The following is an 18,695-nucleotide window of genomic DNA, read 5'->3' on the forward strand; positions in this document are numbered from 1 at the left end:
TATTTCAGTGCATGTGTGTGACCATCACCAGCCCTCTCTGGAAGCTTGTTTGTTAATCTTTATTGAGTGGAATGACCTTTATGAGGTAGGGAGGAGAGTGCTACAGGGAAAAACAAAGGACAGACAAGAGGCAGAGGGATGGACATGGGAAGGGAAGCAGGTGTTGTTGGTAGGAACTAGTAGAGTGAAGGATGCTGTGCTTTTCCTTCTACCTCAGTCAGGATTATGAGTCCAGAGGATTTCTATGTGGATCTCTGGAGAGATGTGAGTCCAGGTAGGTGACGGTATCCCAGCAGAGGAGCCAAATTAAAGATAGGGTAAATAGTGACAGATTAAGGAACAGCTCAGCATTTTTGGCAGGATTCATCAATTCTTCATGACGTGACCCAACATGAGCTGGCAAGTGAACTTTTGTCAGCATTCTTTTAATATCCTCATAAACTGACTGCTGTGAGTGTCTCCAGGTCCTGATCTTACTCTTTGGCAGCTCATACAAAGGCTGCCCCACTGTTGCAAGGGCTCAGACAAACCTCCCCAGGTAATTCACCATGATGAGGACTCTTTTTAGCTCCTGCACATTTATAGGTGTTGGCAGCTGGTGAATAGCCTCCTGTGCATTTCATGTGTGCAGGTGGTTGGTATCAGTCTTTGTCTGGGTATGTGTGGAATCACCTGTCACACCTTCCAGTCCTTCTAGAGTCTCCAGCATCCTCTGCTGGAAGATCTCCGGTGCACTTGTTATGCCAAAAGATAATCTTTTGAAACAGTATCTGCCAAATGATGTTATAAATGTCAGCTTGCAGCTAGCCAGATACAGAGGGATCTGCCAGAATCCACTGGATCGAGGTGAAGAAAACACAGTTGCCCCACATAGCTTGGCTGTTATCTTGTCTGAGGTAAGTGGGATCTTTTGACTGACTTATTTTGTTTTGTCCATCCTCTGTAGTTCTTCTTTCACTTTTTGTAACATGGGAGAGGGCACACGGCGTACAGTGTGCACAGCATAAGGTACAGCATCATCTCTTAAGTGGATTTTGACTGCTTCAGTTTCAGTACCATGATCACTGTGGGCCTGTAGATGGCTAGTGATGCATTTTAAATCAGCGACTCAAGTTCAAGTTCAAGCGTCTTTATTGTCATTATGAATGCCAAACAACATTTTGCATACTCCCAGCTTAAAAAAGGCACACATAAATAAGGTTCATCCTTACGGACAGGCCCAGCTGAGGAGATTGTTGACTCTGCTTCCATGTACTACAAAGGTTGTGAATGGATATTTTTTTCCTGTAACTGACTGTTGCAATAAAGTGGCCCAGACAAAGTAGGTCACCCCCAGGGCTGTCCAGAGGAAGTCAGAGAGATGCACAGTGCTGTCCTGCAGCCTGCCCCAGTCCATCCCCTGAGGTGTGGTGTTTAGCGTATATTGTGTGTCTAAATGAGCACTGAGAAATTACATAGGGCAAAGTGTGTGGTAAGTGAAGAAGCAATTTAGGAGGCAGGCAAGTGAGAGCCCGGTCCCCAGCCAGAGGGCCACTGGTGCAGTGGAGCAGGGGTCCCAGGGAATCCTGGAGACCTCCCACAGGGGCAAGCCAGTCAACCTGGAAGCCACTGCAAACGAACAGAAGGCCTGGGCCCTGCCCCCGGATGCACAGAGACCCTGTCCATCGCAAACCCACCCGGCCCCAGCATACCAGAGACATAGGACACGGTCTTGGCGAAACAAGAAAGGACAGGTACTGTGTACAAATGTTATCACATTATTATTGTTGTTATTATTATTATTATTATTATTAGTTGTTGTCGTTCTTGTTGCATTATTAATTTTAACACTTTAACACTGTTTACTCTTTTTCAGCCATGTTACAACCTCCAAAATGTTAATCCTGTGCAAGGGTCTGCAACTTCTTCCTCCTGGTCGGGTTGTCTGCAGGAAGATTGTTGATGCGCTGCTGATAGCAAGTGTCAATGAAGATTTTCGAGTCCTCCACTCTGGCGATATTTTTTAGGATTATTTTATAGGAGGATGTAATCCAAAGAAAGGACTTGTGTTATTAGGCTTGAGCCAAATACTCGGCTGAAATGAGTATCCAGTACAGATATTGTAAGTTTGACTAGTACAAGTATTATACGAGTAATACAAGTCATTATCTGTGCTGAAGGAAAATCCTCCTCAAGGTTTCCCGTGACAAAGACAGAGCGTCATACTCCAATTTAAAAAACACTGTCCAGTAGTTAGGTTCAAAAATTAATTCAACAAGTCAGTTGAGTATTTGAACACACTAGCTGTAACGGAGAAAAAAATTGTACAATGAAAATCTCATATCTGGACTTGATTCGTGACAGAAGCGGTGGTTGTCACTATTTCTTCAGGTCATTTTTTTTTCAGTCAGCTCACTCTTCATACCTTGGTGTAAAACAAATTAAGCTGTAAATAAAAATATTTTGAGGCTTACAATAAATATAGCAACTTCTGATCAACCCATATCAATTTCAGGCTTAAAAAACAACTGTTGTATAAACCAGCCCACTTCCATTTTAAGCCCCGTCATTTCTCAGTACGAATACGGATACAGATAATGATGTACTCGTTCATCCTTAGTTGTTATCAATTTAATCTAGTGGCGCAGTGCTGCCATTGATTCAAAATCTCACAGCATCACAATTCCCTTCATCTCCAAGTTTTGTTTGAATTGTGTAAAAATGCATGCTCTTATGTCCTCTGTTTCAATGGTTCCCAACCTGGGGGGTGCCAAGCTCTCTGGATTTTAAGGGATGTAGTAATCTTATTGTTTGTCAAAAACAAATGAATTTAAGGGTTTCACTAAAAGCAATGGCACCTGTCAAAAAGGAAAAGAGGAAATACCAAGACGCTTATCTTGAGTTTGGCTTCAGAGACGCCATTGACTAAATATAAGCAAAATGCATCTTTTTTGGAGAGAAACTGGCAAAGGAAAGTTTTATACCTCCAAGCTGAAGGGAAACATTTTCCTCAGAAAACAGGGACTCACTATCACATCAAGGACAGTTTTTCCCAGACTGGCAGTGACAGGAGCCAGGCGGCGATTCCAACTTTTGGAGGGCTTGCTCCTTATTGTGCAGACAAAAAAGATACACAACATTGACAAAACAATGATTCAACTTCCTTGCAACAAAATGGCTGTTGGACCGCAGGTGGTGGACAAATGTAAAACTGTATGTATCACACAAAGTCTGGCCTTTGTCTGGCGTCCCTGCAGCATGGCGGGGAACGCCGCTGACTTCTCCCGGCTGTCGCGGAAGCACGGCGTTAAGGTGCCCGCCTGTCCGCACACCATGGAGGAGGTGGCCCTGGCTATGGGGGAGGAGGTCGGCTACGACAGCGTGGAGTCGGCCTCCAGCATTAACAGAGCCGTTGTCCTGTTCTCGGACAAGGTTCAGAAGGTTGAGCGGGTGGTGGAGAAGGGAGTCACGGTGAGGGGAACGTTCACCATGGTGCAGCCGCTGGAGACCCCCACCAAGAGGATAATTATTAGTAACATCCCCCCCTTCATTAAAGATGGGGACCTGGCCAAAGCCCTGCCCAGGTACGGGCAGATGGCCGGGCCCATCAGAATGGTGCCTTTGGGCTGTAAGTCCCCAAAGCTGCGGCACGTGGTCCGTCAAAGGAGACAGGTCCACATGGTCCCCCTGAACCTGACCTGACTTTCAAGGTGGAGGGGTTCAGCTATATGATCTTTGTGACATCTGACACCATTAAGTGTTTTGGGTGTGGGGCTGAGAGACACCTGGTGTGGGCCTGTCCTGAGGCCAGGGGGGCGGGTGGTACTCCGGGCTCCGGTCCGCTGGCTGCGGCTGGCGAAGCTGGAGCCTCGGGCGGCTGGGGCGGCCTGAGTAGAGGTCTGCCAGCAGATGCAGAGACAGAGCGAGACAGAGGAGGGAACAGGTGAGTCGGACTCATCTGGTGAGGTGACTGACACACCAACCAAGAGAACTGTTAATGAACAGACAGGGAAAGGTCAGGAGGTGATGGAGGTGAGAGCTGCTGCTTTTAAACTGTTTGAGTTAAAAACACTTGATGTAGTTTTCATTCAGGAGATGCACAGGAGTGGGGAAAGACCCTGACAAAACAGTTCTGTCGACAGTACACTTGCAACATCACCAAGTACATCACCAGATCCCTTCAGGACCCGGAGACTGAAGTGTGTATTGAGCCCTGAAAAGTAAACAAGCTGCACTAGCCAACCTGCTGGGTGTAACAGCACAGGGAGATCTGGTCCGGTCATGCTTCATGAACGCCTCCCTGATGGACACCCCGAAGTTCTTCTTCGGCCTGGAGCACAGGAATGGTCAGAGGAAGATCATCCACTCCCTGCGCTCTGACGACAGTTCCCCAGTGGAGGACGCTTGGGACATCAGGAGGTTTGTCATACCGTTCTACCACAAGCTGTACCAGAAGGAGCTGGTGGAGGACCCTGAGCTGGCTGCGGCCTTCCTCTCCAGCCTGCCACAGTTGAAGGCAGCATCCAACACCATGCTAGAGGCCCCACTGACTATAGAGGAGCTGAAAGCAGCCCTCATGAGCCTCGCCAGCGGAAAAGCTCCAGGAATTGATGGTCTCCCAGTGGACTTCTATAAGGCCTTCTGGCATGTGCTGGGACCAGATATGTTCCTCAGAGCTGCAGGAGAGCCATCATCACCCTGCTCCCCAAAAAGGGTGACCTGCAGGACCTGAGGAACTGGAGGCCGGTCTCCTTACTTTGTGGGTACTACAAGGTCCTGGCCAAGGCTCTGGCCCTAAGGCTCAGAGAGGTGATGGCTGAGGTCGTTGATGTGGACCAGAGTTACTGTGTGCCTGGCAGGACCATAAGTGACAATGTCACTCTAATTCGGCATGTTTTGGAGCTCTCTGGCTCATTGGACTTGGACACTGGTCTTATTTCCATAGACCAGGAGAAGGCTGTTGACTGGGTTGAACACCAGTACCTGTGGCAGACGCTCGGTGCTTTTGGGTTCAGCCCAGGTTTGCTGGGATCCAGGTGCTGTACCGTGACGTTGCGAGCATACTGAAAATTAACGGTGGTCTGGCTGCACCTTTTTCGGTCCAAAGGGGGGTGAGGCAGGGGTGTCCTCTGTCAGGGATGTTGTACTCCCTGGCCATAGAGCCCCTGCTACACAGACTGAGGGAGGGGCTAAGGAGAGTGTTCTTCCCTGGTTGTACAGCAGCAGTTAAGCTGTCAGCATACGCTGATGACCTGGTTGTGGTTTTAAATACTCAGAGTGACATTTGTGTTTTAGAGGAGAACGTGCCCCTTTTCTAACAAAGTGTCTTCTGCCAGAGTGAACTGTAAAAAGAGTGAAGCTGTGGCAGTAAAAAAAAAGACTCAAAATGAGCTGGTCTTACCGAGGGGCTGTGTTGGAGGACGGGAGGGTTAAAGTACCTGGAGGTGTTTTTAGGTGATGAACAGTTTTTTAAAAAGAACTGGGACGAAGCCTTAGAGTCCACACAGGGCAGACTGAGGCAGTGGGGGTGGCTCCTGCCTGGCATGTCGTAGAGAGGAAGGACACTAGTGGTTAACAATCTGGTGTCCTCCTCTTATTGGCATAAGCTGGTCTGCGTTGCCCCCCCCCCCCCCCCAAAGCTGCTCTCCAGGATCCAAGAAACATTAGAAGACTTCTTCTGGGAAAAGCTGCTCTGGCTCCCACAAGCACTCCTGTTCCTCCTCAAGGAAGACATGGGGGCAGGAGCTGGTGCACCTGGCCAGCAGGTGTGCTGCCTTTAGACTCCAGTTTGCCCAGAGACTGCTGTATGGGCCGAAGGACCTGGTGTGGAGGACCCTGGCTCAGCTGACCCTGCAGCGTGTCAGGGGCCCAGGACTCAAGGAATCCATGTTTTTAATGGATTTTAAGATGGTGAGGATTCAGACCCTTCCTGTGTTTTACCGAGGACTGTTCACCATCTGGAGACTGCTGTGGACCCAGGCAGCTCAGCAAACCTCTCTGTTCTGGCTGCTAAAGGAGCCACTGGTCCACGGAGGACGTCTGACCCCCCCCCCACTGGGCAAGAGCAGTGCTCAGCAAGGTGCTCAGCAGTGCAGGGATTTTAACTCTGGTTGACATGATCACCCTCACTGGACCACAGCTGAGGAACGCAACGCGTCTGGCAGTCGGTCTGGGACGGAGGTTGCAATGGATCCTGGGCAGGCTGCTGGACCACTGGAGGGGCACTCTGATCCCACACGACCTCCTCCTGCTGACTGACTACAGCACTGGCGTGACCACACCATGCCCTGATGACCCCCCCCCTCCCCCCCTCAGTGTCCATCCTGGGTGGTCTGTTGGGGGTCAAAGTTCAAGCAGCCGGTCAGAGGTAAACCTATGTGAGGCCAGCGGTAAACTCCTGTCTGCGCTGATGGTGGAGTGCCTAAACAAACAGAAGCTGCAGAGAGCCGACTGCCCCTGGAGAGCTCACCTGAGCCTAGGCAAGGAGGTCCGGCCTGAGTGGAGGAGCATCTACAAACCTCCACTCACCAAAAAGGTGGCCGGCCTTCAATAGAGACTCATCCACGGGATCCTGGCAGTCAACACCTTCATCTCCATCCTTGAACGCCCATCTCATCACAGTGTCCCTTCTGTGGAGTAGAAACAATCTTCCACTGTTTCTCCCAGTGCCTTCGGCTCGGCCCCCTGTTCTCCCTGCTGGACACACTTCTCAGGAAAGGAGGAGAGGTGTTCTCCCTCCAGACCTTCATCCTGGGCTTCAGGTACAGGAGGGCCACCAAAAACAGGAGCCAGCTGATCAACTTCATCCTGGGACAGTCTAAACTAGCCATCTACGTTTCTAGGAAAAGGAAGATTGAGGACAATGTGGACGCTGACCTGGTCCTCCTGTTCAGCAGGATGGTTAAGGCCAGAGTGATGATTAACTTTAAATATTACAAGAAGATGCAGGACCTGGACCGTTTCAAACTGATCTGGACTCCAGGTCTAGTCCTGTGCAGGAAGACCAGCTCCTCTTTTCAGATCAGCTGATATGAGCAGCTTGTGTGTTTTTGGTGTGATAAATGACTAAAATGTGACTTAAACCTGTGTGTGAAAATGAGTCAAATAAAGTTGGCTTAAATCTCTCTCTCTCTCTCTCTCTCTCTCTCTCTCTCTCTCTCTCCTCTCTCTCTCTCTCTCTCTCTCTCTCTCTCTCTCTCTCTCTCTCTCTCTCTCTCTCTCTCTCTCTCTCTCTCTCTCTCTCTCCTCTCTCTCTCTCTCTCTCTCTCTCTCTCTCTCTCTCTCTCTCTCTCTCTCTCTCTCTCTCTCTCCCTCTCTCTCCCTCTCTCTCCCTCTCCAAATGCAATTTTACATTAAATGTGAGGTATTAATTTGCTGTCGATAAAGACTACAGAGGCATAGTGCTGCTACGTCAAAGAAAAAATAACAAAAAAACAGTATCACATTATGACACATTTATTTTTAGAACAACAAACATTTGACGTTATGTAACATTTTATGTGACCTCCAACCACAACCCCACTCCCCAAAAAAAACAGAATCACTAATAGAACCTTCACTGTCACCCTGCGTACAGTCCAACACTATGACTCCATCTCAGCAATCCCGGTAACTGGGAAACAAATCAAGACAATGAGAACACAGATCATCTTACCAGGCAGAGCAGACAGTGATTTAACTTCCAAAAAGAAGAAGAAGAAGAAAAAAAAAAATCCAACACAAAAGCGCATGCGATAATGCGTCTGCAGTAAATTGTCTGTTCCATTTATGTGTCTAATATCAAGGTCATAGGTCTGAAAAAACAGAGACCATTTTACAAGTCTCTGGCTTGGACATCTGAGGGATTGAAGAAAAGTCAGTGGGTTGTGGTCAGTAAAAACCACTGGGGGTGCTTAAGCTCCTCCAACATAACCTTCAAAATATTGTAAGGCTCAAACAAGTGCAGATGCTTCCTTCTTTATTACAGTGTAATTTGGCTGATAACATTTAAACTTCCTAGAAAATAAACTGACTGGTCTCAACCACACCCATGCTACCTCCTTGCAGCAGAATAGCACCTGCTCCCACCAGGCTGGTGTCCACCTGGAGTATAAAAGGCTGATCAGAACATGGAGCTGCTAGAAAAGAAGAACAACACAGTAAAGAGTTCACATTATCAAAGGCTTGCTGGCATTCAGCTGACCAGACAAATTTAGCCTAGGCCTTTAACAATTCAGTCAATGGGAACACAACAGTGGAGAAGTTTTTGCAAAAACATCTATAATAACCCACTAAACCCAGGAACCTTTGCAGTTATTTTTTCGTTGTGGGTGGTGGGGACTTGGCCACAGCCATGACCTTGACTTGGACTGGGCTCACACAGCCCTGTCCCACCGCACGGTCGAGGTACTTCACTTGTGAATGCTTTGACAATGGTGCCTGCCAATAGCCCTTAAGCAGGTCAAACTTACTAACAAACTTGGCCGAGCCTACCAGTTAAACACAATCATCCATGTGTGGCAAGGAGAACAAATCATCCCCCACAGAAGCCACAGCAAGAGCCAGGCACATACTGTCTTTCAACTGGAGTCAAACTTGGCTCAGCATGGGTGTAATACGGCTTCAAAAGGTTCACATGGCAAAGACATTGAGCTTTCCACTGACCAGGTGTTGCTATAACATCTTTCAAATCAGAAACTTTTTCCACAACAGTGTATGGGCCTACATATTTAGCCTGAAATGGTGAACCAACAATAGGCAAAAGTATCAAAACCTGGTCGCCTGAACTGAAGTCATGACGCACAGAACGATGGCTACACAACTCTTTCATTTTGTCTTGAGACGGTTTTTCCCGTACCATACAACCAGCAATGGATGATGGAACCCATTCACATAATCCAACCAACCATCCGGTGGCTCAGCATCAACACAGTCCCCATTCCACACTGCTAAAGGTTCCTGCACAAAATCTGTCCAGAAAACCAACTCATTTGGGCTAAAGCCTGTGCTTTCCTCCACTGCCTCTCATGCAGTCAGCATGAGCCATGGGAGCCCCTCTACTCAGTCTATATCCATCTCCATGCAGTAAGCACGTAGGAGAGACCACTCAAAGGCTGCTGGGCTCTGCTCATGATAAGCTGTCGATTGGTTCTGTCGAATATGCAGCTGCCTCAATACTTGCCCAAACAAGTTAGATGAAAAATTTGACCCTTGGTCACTGTGAACCACTTTGGGGATGCCAAATGAAATAAACTGCGACAGTGCCTTCACTGCAGCCTTAGTTGTAGTGGAACTCAAAGGATATTCTGCCAGATAGTGGATGCTCTGACACATCACTGTCAGCAGATGTCAGCAGACTTAAAAGGTGGCAATGGAACCACACAGTCCACAATCAGGTGTCAGGCCGAGACTCAGACAGACTGAGAAACAGAGGTTGGCAAGACACTGACTTTTATTCGTGACAGCAGTGATCTCTGAACCGAGTGATATACAAACAGGGCTATGAAACATTGACTGTATGGGGATGTCACTAGGTTCTACATCAGCTAGAGAACAGAAATCGCTCCCGAAGGAGGTTGATAACTCTACACTAGAGGAACACAAAACACTCCGTAAGTAGGAAAAAACCTGACTAATAAAGAAGGACTCACTCCACTAAGTGGAGGAACAAAGGTAATTCTATGAAACGTTACTGAAACTCAAAATCACTCTTATCGAGGAAAACACAAAAGCTATGAACATTACTCTATCCAAAAAGAATCTACAAACAAAAAGTCACTCATACAGAGGATACACAAAAGGCTAAGGAAAAAGAGCTAAACTAAGGTATGGAAATTACAAACAAAAATTCACTCAATCGCGGACCAAAAGCTTACACAAAGAATTGAGGACTGTGGCATGGAACAAGACTATTTAAGATGTGGGGGAAATGGGGAACAGGTGGAAACAATGGTAATCAGGGAGATGCACAGGATACATGAGGAAGGGCAATTGTTCTGAAACGAGAGGAGAGTTAGGCATTTCAAAATAAAACAGGAAATGACAAGACAAAATAAAACCAAGACGAGACAACCTCACCACGGTGTGACAGAACCCCCCTCTCTAGGACTGGCTACCAGACGGTCCAGGCTGTTCATGGTGGTCACGGTGAAAGTCAGTGATGAGGGTTTGATCCATAATGAACCGCGAAGGAACCCATTGTCTCTCCTCCGGGCCGTACCCCTGCCAGTCCACCAGATACTGTCTGCCCCGGCACCTATTGCGGACAGCCAGCAGCCGTTTGACCTTGCAGACGGGACCCCTGTCGATCACCTCAGGAGGGGGAGGGCGTGGGAGGCGCGGAACCAAGGAACTCTCCTTGGCTGTTTTGACCTGACTGACATGGAATGTAGGGTGGATATGGAGGGAGCGAGGCAGGCGCAGACGGACAGCTCCAGGACCGATGACCTTGGTGATGGGGAAAGCACCCACAAAACTTTTTTTGGAGGGGACCTGGTGGTGTAGATTTTTTGCAGAGGGCCATACTCTGGCCCGGCTGGTAGGCGGGTACAGGTTGTCGCTTGCGGTCCTCTGCTTTTTGTGCGGTCCCCTTGACGGAAAAGTACCTGACGTGCAGCAGCCCAGATGCATCGGCAATGACGGATCACAGCGTGGGCGGAGGGGACCGTCACTTCAGGTTCCTGGGCAGCAAAAACAGGAGGTTCATAACCGTAAACACACTTGAAGAGGGAGAACCTTGTGGCAGAGGTGGGTAAGGAGTTGTGGGCGTACTTGACCCAGACCAGGTGTTTGCTCCATGTAGAGGGGTTCTGGGACACTAGGCAACGGAGGCCGGTTTCCAACTGTTGGTTGAGGCGTTCGGTCTGGCCATTGGCCTCCGGGTGGTAGCCCGAGGTCAGGCTGGCTTTGGCTCAGATGAGCTGGAAAAATTCCCTCCAGAAGTGTGACACGAACTGGGGCCCCTGGTCTGAGACAATGTCCTTGGGAAAGCCATGAATCTTGATCACTTGAGCCTAAGTTCCATGCCCCCAAATGTCACGGGTAACAGGCCGTTTCCTGAATCTGCTCTTATGAAGCAACATATATTCATCTGCTGCTACAGCAGCATCAGCAGTAGTAGTGACCTTCTGCTCTATATTGTATTTAGCTATGTGTTCTAGCAAAGATTTTTTCAGCAGCTCCAAAATGATGAAATCAGGCAAATTGTCAAAATCAGTGACATCAATGCTAACCACCTCTTAAAGTGAGTGGACAGATTCCTAGTGAACTCCACATATGGCACCGCCACTTTTACCTTAGCTATCCCCTCAAGACTGAATCAGCCTCCTGTGCTTTCCCTGTGAGGACCCACTCCAACATCAGGACAACAGCAAAAAAGTATCTGAATCACTTTCATTAAGTGGCAGCCAACACAAATTCAGAGTAAACACAAGAAGTTACCAAAAAAAAAAAAAAGGACTAGACTCAGTGACCATCAACAAACTTTCGTCCTGCCCTATGTGCCCTTAAGATAATATCTAACTAGGCCTGTGAGCACTGATAGGTAACATGTCTTTGGGGTCATCAGACGGTTAGACAGTGATCACTGCCGTCCCAGAGTCACCCAACTAATGCCAGCCATCACCGCTCCTCACGCAAAGACAACTATCTCAAAGAGCACTACTCAACTACTCTGACCTCTCACCAACTGCAACGGTGAAAGCGGGGTGGGGATACAGACCTTGGTTTGGGTAGGGGGAGAAATAGAAGAGGTGGAGATAAAAGTAGGGATGGGATACAGACCCTGGTTCGGGTAGGGGGCGTGAAAGTATAGAGGGTGCAGGAGGTGGAGGACAAGCTATACTAGCAGACTCAGCAAAGAAACTCGCCTGAACAGTATGAGCAGAGAGCGAGCCCAAGTCAAATCAAACCAATAGAGACCAGCTCACTGGTCCAGTGGTCCCAATGGACAAATCCTAACCTTCCATCCTTGCTGCTCAGCATCCTTACCTAGATCTGCATACCTGAGCTTTTTCCTTTCATATGCTTCTACAACTGAATCCTCCCACGGCGCAATCAGCTCTATGAAATATACTCTCATTCTACTCCTAGACCACAAAATTATATCAGACCTTAGCTTTGTACAGGCTATTTCCTGGGAACAACAAGCTTTCCTCCTAAATCGACCTACATCTCCCATTCACTAGCATCCTCTAAGCTGCCTTGCCTCCTTGTTAGCTTATTAATTTTCCCTCCTTCTTGAACAAACTGAACTGCAACTCTCTTTGTCTTAGACCCTGCTAAATTTGCCTTCCTCCGAATATCTTAGCTTTTTAAAACTGGTTATGTTGCCACATATACCATCCTTGCGTTGTGAGATCTGAAGAAAGGGGGGGTGGAGATTCCAATCCCCCACACCCCTCAAACTTCTAAGAGACTATTGCCTCCAACAGAGATTTCTCAGGTCTCTGTTAAGTGCCGTCCTGGACTCTTATCTGAACCTGGCATCTAGAGACCCTGCTTTTCCCAAGACAATAGATTGCAGTTCGAACCGTTTTTCTATGAGCTAATTTGACAGAGATAGGACTTACACCGAATAATGATCTACTCCAATCATGCAGCCACAGCACCACCTGATGGCGTTACCATAACCTACGTACTTGAATTCCACTCAAATGTCTGAGAAAGAGAAAAAGAAATTCACTTCATACACTGTCCACAGTCAGGTCTCTGATTTTCCACAGCCAGTCAACATATGCATGAAAATTATCTTTTCTTAGTTCTTTGGTTTGTGTGCCCTGTGATGCCGTGATTGCCTAATAACCATTTAATTGTGTTTTACAGTGAATCAGATAAAACCATGTGCACCGAAGTAACCACAACAAGCAGAGAAAACTGTACTATCAAACGATACATTTATCCTTGTTTTACATATAACTTCAAACTTAGGTGAATGAAAGGCGTAGTTAAAATCCAAACACCGCCCTTGCTATGCCCTGAATCTTAAGGGAGGAATTTGATTTCGATTGGACCAAATTTGTGCCGACAACCAGACCAGTCTGTTTTCATCAGGAAAGAAAAGGATAATGCGGATATTAACTTGATAAACAAGCCAATCGCAGGAAAGACAACACTGCCACTGAAGAGGGATGAGCCAGACTGACAGCCACTTCAGCCGAGCACCAGTGAATCAAATTTTAGTTTTAGAGCTGTCCTTCTTCAGACAGATTTTATAGCCACTTTATTATGAACTTTCAGATGCTTAACTCCCATAACCTTCACTGAAAAATGCTCCACAACACCAACCAACTGCTCCTTTGAAAGTGCATCCAGAGCCTCCTGAGAATGCTCTGCAATAAATGCTTCATCACGGACGTGTACCCCCAGATTGTCACACCGTGGTGAGGTTGTCTTGCCTGGGCTCACTGTGTCTCGTCATTTCCTGTTTTATTTTGAAATGCCTAACTCTCCTCTCGTTTCAGAACACTTGCCCTTCCTCATGTCTCCGGTGTGTCCTCCTGATTACCGATTGTCTCCACCTGTTCCCCATTTTCCCCCACAGTTCAAATAGCTTGTCTTTCCCTTGTCTTGTGCCAGTGTATCGTCATTTCATGTCTCACACCAGCGTACGTCCAAGCCACAGTCCTCGTCTCCTTGCGTAAGCCTTTGATCCTCTACGGAGTGAATTTTTGTTTGTAAACTTCTATATCTGAGTTAGCTCGTTTCCAACAATAGCCTTTTGTTTTTCCTCTATATGAGCGATTTTTTTTTTTTTTTGTTTGTACAATCTGTTATTTAGATTAATGTTCAAAGCTTTTGTGTGAGTGAGAGTGTAAGAGTGATTTTGAGTTTTTATACATTTTTATAGAATTACCTTGATCCTCCGCTTAATAGCGTGAGTGAGTTTTCTTTTGTTTAGTCAGGTTTTCCTCCCTACGGAGAGTTTTGTGTTGTTCCCCTTTTTCCCTCGTGACTCCCTGCTACAGTTAAGGTTTCATAGCCTGGTTTCCTTTATTCACTCGGTTCTGAGGTCATTGCTACCGAGAATAAAGTCTGTGACTGACAAAACCTCTGCCCCTGAGTCCTGTGTGAGTCCCAGCCTGACACAGATGCCAATATGTAATTGTATTTATGCACAAAAATAACTAACACAAAAAAAGGATCAGCATGCCTTCATAGAGACAGTGTTGCTACGGCCTAAAAGGGAAAAAACTCTGCCCCATTTCACAGACAACTACACACAGCTCCCAAGTCAAGTTAAGCTGAACACAGCGTAAACAAGAAAGACAAACCAAAACTCCCTCCAAAAGAAACAGGTAAGTAACCCAAAACTTTACAAAGCCACAAACTATTTACTTACCCTGCAAATGCACCCCAAACTCAAACATCCTTTCCCTCAAACAAACAACCATGAAGTCAAATGGATGAACAAACAAATACCTGGGTGCAAGTGCGCATCTCACACCAACTACGCACTTGTGCCAAACTAGACTGCAGTGCACCACTAGGCCTTCAACAAAACAATGGCGGTCAACCACCATGGTGAAGTTAGTTTTAAGTTGGATATGCGATAGACATTCACTCCGGATAAAACCTCTGAGGCAGTTACTCCAACATTTAAAGTGCAACTGTCTTGTAGACTTTACATTAAACACAGAGAGACAGAAGACGGCTACAGCGTGTTCCAACTTCATGTTTTCAAAATAAAAAAGTGGGATATATTTTAATTATGTTTAAAGGCAATAAATGCAGACAGTGTGAAACGGTATCAATATCTTCCAACACAGGATTTGTGTTGCTATTGAGCTAAAATGATATTTAAGTAAATAAGATTCTAAAAAATATTTACAGATCTAAAATGGAAAACCATGAGGTGTATCTCATACAGTCATGGGAGTATCACGATCATACACTGATTTCGAGACAGTTGATCACATGACCTGGAAGTTATTGAGCTAAAATTCTAATATTTACATATAAAAATTCATCAAAAAATATTTAGACTTTTTTATTTAGAGAAAACACAAGAAACTTGTGCGACAAAAAATGGACCAGACTCAGTGATCACCTTCCTAGCAACAAACTTTCACCCTGCTCTATGTTCCCAACAGATAATATCCAACTAGGCCAGTGAGCGGTGATAGCTATCATATCTTTGGGGTCATCAGGTAGGAACCTCCTTTCACCGGTGTTTCGTCTAGTTAGGCCCACAACACCTCCAGAAGGCTAGACCGTGAACACTGGCCCCCTACCCAGCCATCACCACTCCTCACACAAAGACAACCATCTCAAACAGCACGACTATCACCTACTCTGACCTCTCACCAACTGCACCAGTGAAAGCGGGGTGGGGATACAGACCCTGGTTCGGGGAGGGGAGAGAAATAGAAGAGGTGGAGAGAAAAGTATGGATGGGATACAGACCCTGGTAGGGGGCATGAAAGTATAGTAGCATTAGTAGATTCAGCAACTAAACTCACCTAAACAGTCCTATACTCAAACAATACCAACACTCCAACACAGGCCAGCTCGCCTGTACTAACCGCATGGTGGCAAAGAGACTCAAACAGGCCACACCCTCCACTTAAATACACTTCCCCTTCCTGGATTTCTTCCTCTGCTTCTCCCTAGAGTCTGTCTATCTTAAGAGCTCCCCCTGCTGGGCCCCCAGCTACTATTACCTCTTCTAACCCAAATCCACTGACTAGATCTGACTGCCTCATCTGACATTTCCTTCACTATTTTCCTCACCCTCTGGCTGCTTCCTCCTAACTCCCTCATCAAAGCAACAGCAGATCTTGCTACAAACCCTCTACATCCTAATTCTACTGGACAAATCCTAACCTTCCATCCTTGCTGCTCAGCATCCTTACCTAAATCTGCATACCTGAGCTTTTTCCTTTCATATACTTCTTCAACTAAATCCTCCCAAGGCACAGTCAGCTCTATGAAATATACTTTCTTTCTACTCCTAGACCACAAAACTATATCAGGCCTTAGCTTTGTGCAGGCTACTTCCTGGGGAACAACAAGCTTTCCTCCTAAATCTACCTTCATCTCCCAGTCACTAGCATCCTCTAAACTGCCTTGCCTCCTTGTTATCTTATTAACTTCCCCTCCTTCCTGCACAAACTGTATTGCAACTCTCTTTGTCTTAGACCCTCCTAAAACTGCCTGCCTCCGTATATCTTCAATGCCTGCAGCTAAGCTTTTTAAAACCTGGTTATGTCGCCACGTATATTGGCCTTGTGAGAGACTAACCTTACAACCGGACAAGATGTGTTTTAAAGTTGCAGTACCTGAACACAACGAACATACCGGGTCTCCATTTACCCAGAGTTTTAGGTTCTGGGGAGTTGGCAAGACATCATATGTTGCCCCTATCAAAAATCTAATCCTACTTTCCTCCATACTCCACAGCTCTTTCCAATTAAGCTTTCCAATTGAGCCACTGCCCTCGCACCTCTTAATATTTCCTCCTGTCTACGAACCTGCTCTACAATTAGTTTCCTCTTCTCTTTGGGCTCTGCTCTACTCCACACTGGTTTGCCTGAGCCAAGCCCCAAGCCTCCCCGGCCTATCTGTACATTACCCACAATCTCTGTATGCCTAAGAGCTGCTTCTGCTTCCTGCACTTCCATTCTTGGATTCCATTTTCTCCCCTTGGTTGGGTTTGGAACCACTTTACTAACAACCACATCTTTACTCCCAGATAGCAGGAGCTCTGTCCTAACCTTAGTACATTTAAACTCCTCCACTAGACTAGATACTGGGAGCTGAAGTGCCTACCTAAGCTCTTTACTGGTTTTTCCCTAATTATTGGAATTGCTTCTTCATCTATTACAAACTTTCGATCACTTAATCTTCCTCTACTTATTGAGATACTTCTAGACTTACTAGGCTTGATTCTCATACTAGCCCACTTTAAGTTTTTATTAAGTCTCTCAAGTATTCTTTTCATACATACACCGTTGTAGTTATCAACGTCATGTCGTCCATATATGCCCTAATTGGTGTAAGGCACATCCCATCCTGCCGTCTCTCTCCACCTACAACCCACCTAGAGGCTCTAATAATTACCTCCATTGCCATTGTGAATGCTAATGGAGAAATCGTACACCCTGCCATAATACCTATTTCTAACTTCTGCCAACCTGTTGTAAAGCCTGCCGTACTTAAACATAATCTGATATCTTGGAAATAGCTTCTTACTAAATTGACAACTACTCCAGGCACTCTAAAATAATCAAACGCCTCCCAAATAAGACTATGTGGCACTGACCCAAATGCATTTGCTAAGTCCAAGAATATCACATGCAAATCTCTTTTCTCACTCTTGGCTGCCTGAATTTGGTGCCAAATCATCCAAGTGAACACCCTGCAAAACCTGGTATTCCTGCCTTCTGTACTGAAGTATCTATTAAGCTATTCCTTTCTAAATAACTAGCTAGTCTCCATGCAACTACACTAAAGAAAATCTTCCCCTCTACATTCAGGAGAGAGATCATACGTAACTGACTCAGCTCTGAGGACTCCTTTTCCTTAGGAATAAGAACACCTCCTGCCCTACGCCATGCTCTTGGAATAGACTATTTCTTCCAAACTATTCTTAATTGCCTCCACAAAAACTTTAGGATAACAGGTGCGCTTTTATAGACCCGGTAGGGGACTCCATTTGGCCCTGGGGCCGAAGAAGCCTTCGCACGCCTGACTACCTCCTCTACCTCCTTCCACCTAGGTGGTCTAACATCCATTTCTTGATCTATCTCCCCTATCTCCTCCTCTTCTTTCTTTAACTAATTTCTCAATTTCTCTTTGCCGTCTAGACTTAGCTACCTGTACTCTTTCAACCCTCTTTCTATCTTGAGGTTTAAAATGTAAAAATAAGGGGTGTATCTCATGCATCAAAAAATACACACATGATAAAACCCCTCCACAGTCATCTTCATGCTAGTGCAATTTAGAAGGTAAGCAAATGTGTATAAGGCTCCTTTATGCCTTTGTTGGAAGTTTTCTTCACCAGGGTTTGTAATGCTGCCTTCAAAATGCGGGCAGAGCAAAGATGAAGTACTGTGAAGGCTGGAATTTCAGAAATGCAATTAGCACACTGTGAATCATAGCCCCGCTATGATCTGTTTCGACCTATGCTACTTGTTATTTTGTTTTGTTTGATATTTGTTGTTTAAATTCCATAAGCCAGTGTGATGTCGCAGGAAGTGAATGGCTGTTTGCCACAAGTTCTGTAACATGTAGGGGAGGGTTGTCCTTGCCAGGCCATGCAAAACTACAGCAGTTTTCTCAGATGCTTAGCCAGAATGTTAAGTCCACCCTCTATGAACAAGTGCAGTGCAAATGGATCAATTTGGAGATGCTGAAGATAACCTTTAAATTAAGCTTTATTTTTTGTGTGTGTGTTAGTTCCAGCATGACATCACTGTGAAGCTTCGTGCTTTTCTTCACTTCAGAGGATATTTTCTTTAAAACATCCTGTGTCAGGCTGTGTGTTATGTTGCCAGCTGTTATTTTGTTAACTGGTGTAGCTTTGAGCATGGCATAGTGGAAATTGCTGACACCTTTAAATCAAATCAAATCAAACCAGATTTATGTGAATAGCGTCAAATCATAACAAAGTTACATCAAGGCACTTTACATATAGAGCAGTTCTAGACCAAACTCTTTCTAAAATTATTTAAAGAGACCCAACAGATCCCCCGATGAGCAAGCACTTGGCAACAGTGGCAAGGAAAAACCTCCTTTAA

Source organism: Echeneis naucrates, chromosome 8, assembly GCF_900963305.1.
Source record: "Echeneis naucrates chromosome 8, fEcheNa1.1, whole genome shotgun sequence".
In the NCBI taxonomy this organism is placed as follows: Eukaryota; Metazoa; Chordata; class Actinopteri; order Carangiformes; family Echeneidae; genus Echeneis; species Echeneis naucrates.